Below are 9,584 nucleotides of genomic sequence, written 5' to 3'. Positions count from 1 at the left end.
CCTCCCTTCTCTGCTAAGATCACGTCCGGGGCAATCCTATTTTCCCATGCCATCCGCTGGTTGCATCCAATCGTTCAGCTATTCCTTTCAATGCATCTCTGGTATAATTAATAAACCTCTGTTGGTTATAGTACATATAATTTATCCAATCTACATTTTTGCTTATAGTTATCCACCAGAAAAAGACAGACTCGAATCCTGCTCCTGTCTGATTCCTTGCTTTGTGTTCATCTGGGACTCCTCTAGGGACTCCAATGGGATCTATATATATCCGTTCATCAAAGGATACACCCACACTTCTTTTTACGCTACTGCCTGAGCTCAGGGTTCCTGTTCCTTTTTCAAATGCTAGGGTGAATGGTATTGCCAATTGTACCATTCCACATGTACCTTTCCAGTTAGCCGGCAACACAGATCGCAAGGTCTTCCCTCCACAATACCACCAGAGATCCACCCAAGGCACTCGTATCGCTGAGTAGTTTCCTTTTACATCCTTGGTCCCATTCAGAGTTTCAGTGCACAGGGTAAATCCCCCCCCAGGTTTGGTAGCATTCACACCCTGCCGTGAGAGGCACGCTGGATGGTTACCAATTGCTGTGGAAAATGCTGGTGGCACTTTAACATCTCTAGATTCCAAGGCAGGAAACAGTAAGGAAAGTGAATGACAAGCCTCGTTTCCCCAGGCCGTCCTTTCTTGGTATAATGCTATCATACACCACATCCCTAGGGAATCTTTCGTCCACCCTAAGGGAAAAGGGACAATCTGTGCTGTGGGCCTTCCTGAGGCACAAGCAGAGCAATTGCTTTGGTTCAAACTATTAACAGTATATTTTACCCATTCTACCCAAGCATTCGTCTCACCGTACCCTGTCTCAATCTCAAATGTTTGTCTAAGATCTGTAATCTCAGCAACCGTTACCAAAGCTGGGTCATTCAGTGGTTCCCACTGTTGTATTACTGGGAGTTTTAGTAGTCATAGCTGTCCCTTCTGCTTAACTGCTATTTTCCAGTAGGTCTATTCTAAATCTTCCCCTTGGCTCTCTTCCAGACACATCTGCTCCTATTCCATACCTCAGGTTAGCTGTATCGTCCCTCTGGGTTATAGTTATCAACTGAGGAGTCCATTCAAAAAGGCCACACTCTGGGGAAGGTGATCCTTTGTAAAAATGTATTTTCTTTTTGAGAGGGTAATAATAAGAAGACTTGAACCACTTGTCATCAATGGCCCACCCTCCAATTTGGGTGGTCCACCACGCTTCACTCCATCGGTCACAAGGTGCAGCCTCCTGATATCCCTCTGCGACCCTCCAAATTTCTGGGAACAGGTACCTGTTTTCACCACTCAACCGTCTTTGGGCCTCTAGCTTCCCACACTTCAGTACTTGACAGGCATCAAAGCGTACAGTCTGTGGGGTATCTCCTTTAGTGATGTTTATGATAAGCCTAACCGGGTAATCTGGGTGTGCACTTCGTAGGTGATCTAGGTGTACACTCCAGCTTCCTAGGGGGAAGCTCAACACCGCCCCTATGACCAGTATCATCGCAAAACGCTTCTTAAAATTCATGGCATGCACAGATTTATGTCTCCCAACTGGATCATCCCGCCCCAACCCACGGCTTATTGTCTCTTTAGGGTTACTCGCAGTGGGCTGTCAGTAGAATGTACAGTCCACCGTTCTACCGGATCTGTTGGCGGGGGTTCAACTGCTCCTTTTTGCTGAGCGTAGTGAGCCCATCCTTTTTCTGCTGTCCTTACTGCGGTTTCAGTAGTGAGGAGGACTTGGAATGGTCCTTCCCACTCCGGTTGTAGCTTACTCTCCGTCCAGGATTTGACTAGTACCCAGTCCCCTGGTTTATACGGATGGACGACAAATTCCAACGGCGGAGTTTGAGCAAGAAATCCTTTATTTCTGAGGCGAGAGAAAGAAGACGACAACCCCAGTGTACGGTTCTTAAGAAACATATCTTTAGTTTCAAAAGTGGGCAAGTCTTCTCTGTTACCCATATAAGGTAGTCCAAAAAGCGTCTCACAGGGCGAGAGACCTGTATCTTTTCTAGAAGTCTGGATCCTCAACAATGCTATGGGCAAACATTTAGTCCGTGGTAATTTCGACAATTGTCTCTTACTGAATTGTCTCTTAATGGTCTGGTTCATCCTCAACTTTTCCTGATGACGGGGGATGCTAGGGGATATGAAATTCCCACACCGTCCCTAAACTTTCCAGAATTCCTTGAAGGATTTTAGATAAAATGACTGCCCCAATCTGAGTTTCTATTCTCCACTAACCCGTATCTGGGAATAATCTGTTCGAGGATTATCTTAATTACCCCTGCTGCAGTAGCTGACACCAAGGGGTAGGCTTCCACCCATCCAGTCAGACGGTCCACTAGGACTAAAAGATCTTTTCGCCTGCCTGTTGGTGGTAGTTCACTGAAGTCTACCTGTATACTTTGGAATGGTCTCAAGCCGGGCTCTCCTCCTCCCGAAGATTGCTTTCTCAAGGCTTTCTTGTTTACTTTCTTACAAATAGCACATCCCTCACAAATTTGTTTGGCTATTGTGTATATGCCAAAGCACCTGTACTTCCACAAAACTATTCGCACGTTGCATGCGTTCCCCAATGGCTTCCCTGTTGTAACACTGTCACTGTTTCTCTCATTGTTTGTTGACCATTTCCCTTCCGTCAGGCAGAATCCATTTACCACCTTTCTCCACTGCCCCTGCTTCTGTCATTGCTTCTCCTGCCCCAAGGCTGCCTCTTTTGCCACCTTGTCCGCTAATCTGTTTCCCCTTGCGGTGATTGAATTGTCTCTCTGGTGACCTGTAACATGTAAAGCTGCTATTTCACTTGGTATTAATATATTAGCTAACACCTGCTGTGTAAGTTCTTTGTGTAAAAGTTCTTTCCCTTTGCTGTTTATTAGTCCTCGTTCTTCCCAAATTTTACCAAAGGTATGCACTACCCCAACGGCATAGCGAGAGTCTGTGTATATTGTTCCTTCTCCTTTCTCCAGTTAATTTAAGTGCCTGCTTTAAGGTATACATCTCACATATTTGAGCGGACCATGCACTAGGGAATTTTTCAGATGCTTTTACTTGTTGGTGTATTTGTCTGTCAGAGTCCCGGACTTTCACTGATTTACTATCAGAGTCCCACCACAGGACTTTCACTGAATCAGATTCACAAATAATCGAAATTAGTTGTTTTATTGAGAGCGACAGAACAGACTTGAGATTGCCGTTGATAAATTCACTGACTACAATAGCGCTAATTACTTCAGGTTAACATTGCTAGCAAAAATAATGATAGTACAGCAACCCGGGGTAACATTCACCAGAGGGTGAAAGGCGCAGCGCTTACCCAGAAAGGCGTCCCTGCCTGGGGCGGAGGGAGAGAACACAGCCCGTCGACTGGTCCGTCACGTATCAAGTTTCTTCTCTCCCAATGTAACAGTCATTTTCTCCATCCTTTTATCCCCAGACTTACAAGGTTTATAGGATTTATTTTTTCGACTCCCTTCACTGACTACATGTCCCAAGTACTTCACTTCTGTTTCCACCTATTGCAATTTTTTTTTTATTTTTTTTTTGAGACCCTCAAACCTTACTGTCCCAAAAAGTTCAGTAACTCATTCGTGGCTTCTTTTACCCTGCCTTCTTCCTCCCCAGATACCAATAATCATCCACATACTGAAGCAGGGCTACTCCCGATGGAGGGCTGGATTGTTCAAGCACTTGTTCTAACACTCGCCAAGCGAATTAGGGGATGCTGTAAATCCCACAATGATAACACCCTACCGGTGAACCTCGAGCTGCTGGTAGGAGCGGTCGGGGCAGTCCTCGTCCCCTGTTATTCACCCCTCTCCCTCGCCCCCAAGTAACAGCCTAAGGGGTCCCACTTCGGGGATTCAATTTCTTTGTCGATTGAAACATCACCGACGGTCTGGGCTGCGAACATATAAAATGGATTTGGGCGTTCCTGAATCTATTCATCTTGACCCAGCAAAAAGCATATTCACCTTCTTCGACTTCCTTATTAGTCCTTATTATTCACATACATGTTTAAAGTCTGACAGACCCAGTCTTCATCAGATCCAAATCTGGGCCAAAATACACTAGGAGGTCTTATGGGTTCTTTGGTCCAAACAAATTCAAATGCAAATGCAAACGTGTCCCACCTGGGACACCTCTGGGATCCTCTAAGACAGACACAGGACCCCTAGGACACCCCTGAGACCCTTCCCAGGATGTCCACGGCCCCCCTGGCCGCCCCCGGCCCCTCCGGGATGCGGTCCGAACAAAACAAATAATTTTCTTTTTATCTTTATCCCTTGTACAAGAAGAATCATTCCGAAACCTCAGCATTCTCCCCTAAAGGACTGTCTGGGGGAATGTTCCCGGGGTCTTTCTTAGTATCCCCTTCTTCATCCCTAGGCCTAGAATCCTTATTTCCCATTCTGAACAGAGACTTTTCTTACACCCCTTCCTTTCGCTTCGTCCTTCTCCGGCTGCGCCCCTCGCGGGACTACAGAACCGCGGATCCCGACTCCACACTCGCTTCGTACCGCAGTACGTCTCAGTCACTCACACACAAGTCCCTTAGAATGTCCCGACCACCAAGGCAATACTTTAACGGTCCGATTTTTCTTACCTTGGTCCGTGCACGGACTTGCCTGGTCGTACTCTCTGTGCCGACTGCACCTATCCCTTTTCCCCCTGTGGTTCACAGAGTCTGCTGCACAACTGGGTCTCGAGATCTTAGTCGATTCCTCCCGGAATCCCTGCCGACGATCCACGAGACCGTTGAAAACAACGGGACACGTCTTCCCATCCTTCGGCAACACGGACTCCCAAAAAGATGACTTCTGCTCCCGGACGAGCCCCCAAATTGTGAGAAATAAGTTCCGGTCCGAATGAAATAGGCTCAGGCAGAATCCTCTGGGAGGCACATTTTTATTCACGCTCTTGCAAGAGCGGGTGACCTAGCAAGTAGGCACACTTTCCGTTCTTGAAACACCACACCTTTTTATTTCCTAATCCCGGCCCAATTTTTCCCTCCCCTCTTTCCCGTTGGTTGGGTACTCCAGGGTTCACGGTCTGTGCGAGGCGCCTAAAATTCTTCCCGCATGTCCTGCCGCTGTTTGCTTCTCTTTATGCTACACCTAAAGAGATTATCTGACTAGTTTATTTCCTTCCTTTTTGGTAACAAAAAAATTGCTCAATGTCATTAGCCCTGGTTAAATGTATGACTACCCTTCCAGACGCCAATCCAGTAGGAATCAGTTTGTCCTTTTGTCTGTGTGATAAGAGATGTTCTACAAGCCTTTGCTGGAGCCTCTTTGTCTCAGTCATTCCCTTATCGTGTCACCTCTGATGGAAACGGCTTTTCTCCTCTGCAAAAGCCACACCTGCCTTTCTTACACCCCTGAGCGGAGTCGGCGCAGGGCTGGGGTCTCGGTGGGACCCCCGTCCGCGCTGCTCTGCGCTTTCCATGCTGCCTGGCCCCTTTGCCTTCCTCCTCGGCCCCTGGGTCTGCCCTGGCCGGGCTCCCTCCTCGCCCCGGGGCTCCCCGCGGGACAGCGGCTCCTTCCCCTCGCCATGTGCCCCCAGCCGGGTCCCTGCACTCAGCCGGGGGCGGTGCTGCTGGCCCCCCGCGCTCCCCTCGCTACGGCCATCCCTGCTGCCAGCGTCTGTGCGCCATCCCAGCCAGCCCGAGGGCACTCCGTGTCCCCCGCACCCTGTTCCGGCTGCCCCAGCGCCTCCGGCTCTCATCCCCCAGTTCCCCCATCACCCACGGGTGTCCCCCCGGGTTTGGCCACGCTCCCCCTCCCCACCAGCTGATCGGTCCCCTCCACCGGTGACAAGATGGCATGAGCCCCGAGGCCTCCGACAGCCACTCTGTGGGGTGTGGGGCAGGGATGGGGACGAGGGGCCCAGCCCCCCCCGGCACAGGCTGTCGGGCAGGGTGAGCGTGGACCAGCCGCCGTCGCTGTCGCAGGAGAAGAGCCAGAGGTCACTCAGCCAGAGCTGATGGAGTCGTTATTTTATTGAGGACGGATCAGTAAATGCAGTGGTGTAAGATATTCCGTAAGGCCAGATGTATCGGCAGGAAATGCTCCGCTATTTACTGCACGCAGGGTTTGGGTGGGATACAAAGGTCATGGCGTCGGTTTCCCGTATGTATCTTAAATGTCACAGGTATGCAAAGGTACGGTGTCTCTCAGCCTCGAGGGGTCCCCTTGAGAGGGGTCCCTGCTCCAGGGGACAGTCCCCACCTGGGCAGGGGGAGCTCCACAGACCCCGATGGCTGCGGGTATTTAGAGCATCGAGGGGTTGAGTCGTAGTCGGGTTTTCTGCTGCGTTCAGGCTGTTTCAGCCACTTACCAGCCCGATCTCCAGCCGAAACAGGGCTGGTTTTTGGTTTTGGTGCTGAGCTCTCGCTGACGGCCTCACGCAAGAGCATTAACTTGGGTTTGGCTGAGCATCTGCCTGCACCCAAGTGTGGTTCGCTCACACAGCAGGGCTGCACCCCTCACTGTCCCCTACCCGCGCAACAACCTGCACCCGCCCCTGAACGTGGCGGCTTCCCCTTGTGCGGCTCCAACGGCAGCTTCCCCTTCAAATTCCCCCACTCCAACCCGGCGAGAGCCCTGCAGCTGCTGCGGGACCCTGCCAGCCACCCGCGGCACCCAAGTGCTGCCCCACACCCGCCATGGGTGCTATGGTGGACCCCAGCACTGACCTGCCCTGCCCTGGGTGGGCAGCAGCCCCAGAGCTCCACGAGCCCCGCGCTCTGTCACCAAAGGCGTCGAGGGCCAGACCCCTCCGTCCCTCCTGGGCACCATCCTGGCCCCAGCCAGCACCCGGAGGGGCCATGGGGGGCTGCCCTACTCCCCTGGGACCCTCACCAGGGCTGCCGGACACTGGAGTGGCGTCTCGGGGGGCTGCAGCAGACCCGGCCCCTGGCCAGGCAGGGTGGCAGGCACTGGTGGGGACACAGGAGGAGCGGAAGGTGTCTCTTTATATATATATATAAATATATATATATGGTCCAGAGGAGGCCCCGGAGATGCTGGGAGGGCTGGAGGCCCTCTGCTGTGAGGACAGTGAAGCAGTGAAGGTTGGAGGCTGTCTTGGGAACAGTGACCATGAAATGATAGAGTTTTCAATTCTGCGAGAAGCAAGGAGAGGGGTCAGCAGAACTGCTACCTTGGACTTCCGGAGGGCGGACTTTGGGCTTTTCAGGAGCCTGGTTGACAAAGTCCCCTGGGAGGCAGTCCTCCAGGGCAAAGGAGCCCAGGAAGCCTGGGTGATTTTCAAGAAGGAAGTCTTAAAGGCGCAGGAGCAGGCTGTCCCCATGTGCCAGAAGACAAGCCGTCGGGGAAAAAGGCCGGCCTGGCTAAACAGGGAGCTAGTGTTACAACTTCGGGAAAAAAAGAGGATCTATGGCCTCTGGAAGGAAGGGCAGGCCACTCAAGACGACTACAAAGAGGTAGTGAAGCTATGTAGGGAAAAAATCAGGAGGGCTAAAGCCCAGCTGGAGCTAAACCTGGCTTCTGTTGTCAAGGACAACAAAAAAAGCTTCTATAAATATATTAGCAATAGGAAGAGGACTAAGGATTATCTCTGTCCTCTAGTAGATGGGGCCGGCAACATAGTGACCAAGGATGAGGAAAAGGCTGAGGTACTTAATGAAGTCTTTGCCTCAGTCTTCAGCAGTAGGACCAGTTGTTCCCTGAGCACCCAGACCCCTGAACTAGAAGACAGGGATGGGGAGCAGACTGAAGCCCCTCTAATCCAAAGGGAAATGGTGAGGGACCTGCTTCAGCACCTGGAGGTGAACAAATCTATGGGGCCGGATGGGATCCACCCAAGGGTATTGAAAGAGCTGGCGGAGGTGCTCGCCGGGCCACTTGGTATCATTTATGAGCAGTCCTGGACAACCGGAGAGGTCCCAGCTGACTGGAGGTTAGAAAATGTGACACCCATCCACAAGAAGGGCCGGAAGGAGGATCCGGGGAACTACAGGCCAGTCAGTCTGACCTCGGTGCCTGGGAAGGTCATGGAACAGATCCTCCTCAGTGCCATTACACGGCACATGCAGGAGAACAGGGTGATCAGGCCCAGTCAGCATGGGTTTGTGAAGGGCAGGTCATGCCTATCAAACCTAATATCCTTCTATGATAAGGTGACCCACTTAGTGGATGAGGGAAAAGCTGTGGATGTTATCTACTTGGATTTTTGCAAAGCTTTTGACACTGTTTCCCACAGCATTCTCCTGGAGAAACTGGCTGCTCATGGCCTGGACAGGTGTACTCTGCGCTGGGTAAAAAACTGGCTGGATGGCCGTGCCCAGAGAGTGGTGGTAAATGGAGTTAAATCCAGTTGGTGTCCAGTCACAAGTGGTGTCCCCCAGGGTTCGGTGCTGGGGCCGGTTCTCTTTAATATCTTTATCAATGATCTGGATGAAGGGATTGAATGCACCCTCAGTAAGTTCGCAGATGACACTAAACTGGGCGGGCGTGTTGATCTGCTTGAGGGTAGGTTAGCTCTGCAGAGGGATCTGGACAGGCTGGACCGATGGGCTGTGACCAAAGGTATGAGGTTCAACAAGGCCAAGTGCCGGGTCCTGCACTTGGGTCACAACAACCCCATGCAGTGCTACAGGATTGGGGCAGAATGGCTCGAAAGCAGCTCGACAGAAAAGGACTTGGGAGTGTTGGTTGACAGCCGGCTGAATATGAGCCAGCAGTGTGCCCAGGTGGCCAAGAAGGCCAACAGCATCCTAGCCTGTATCAAGAATAGTGTGGTGAGCCGGACTAGGGAAGTGATCATCCCCCTGTACTCGGCACTGGTGAGGCCCCACCTCGAGTACTGCGTTCAGTTTTGGGCCCCTCGCTACAGGAGGGACATTGAGGTGTTGGAGCGTGTCCAGAGAAGGGCTACAAAGCTGGTGAGGGGCCTGGAGGACAAACCTTATGAGGAACGACTGAGGGAGCTGGGGTTGTTTAGCCTGGAGAAGAGGAGGCTGAGGGGAGACCTTATCACCCTCTACAACTACCTGAAAGGAGGTTGTAGAGAGATGGGGGCTGACCTCTTCTCCCTGGTGACAAGTGATAGGACGAGGGGAAACGGGTTCAAGTTACGTCAGGGGAGGTTTAGATTAGATATTAGGAGACATTTTTACACTGAAAGGGTTATTAAACATTGGAATAGACTGCCCAGGGAGGTGGTGGATTCACCATCTCTGGAGGTGTTTAAAAAAAGGGTAGATGGGGCACTGAGGGACATGGTTTAGAAGTGGCTCTTGTCAGGGTAGGCTAAAGGTTGGACTCGATGATCTTAAAGGTCCCTTCCAACCTCAACAATTCTATGATTCTATTCTATGATTCTATGACAGGCTGAGAGAGTTGGGGGCGTTCAGGCTGGAGAAAGAAAGGTCCGTGGAGACCTTGGAGCCCCTTCCAGTCCCTCAAGGGTCTCCAGGAAAGCTGGGGAGGGACTCTGGATGAGGGAGGGGAGCCATGGGACGAGGGGGAAGGGATGAAGGGGGGACGAGGGGTGAAGGGGACGAGGGGGGAAG

Source organism: Chroicocephalus ridibundus, chromosome 1, assembly GCF_963924245.1.
Source record: "Chroicocephalus ridibundus chromosome 1, bChrRid1.1, whole genome shotgun sequence".
NCBI lineage: Eukaryota > Metazoa > Chordata > Aves > Charadriiformes > Laridae > Chroicocephalus > Chroicocephalus ridibundus.
Note: the sequence above shows the minus strand (reverse complement) of the source record.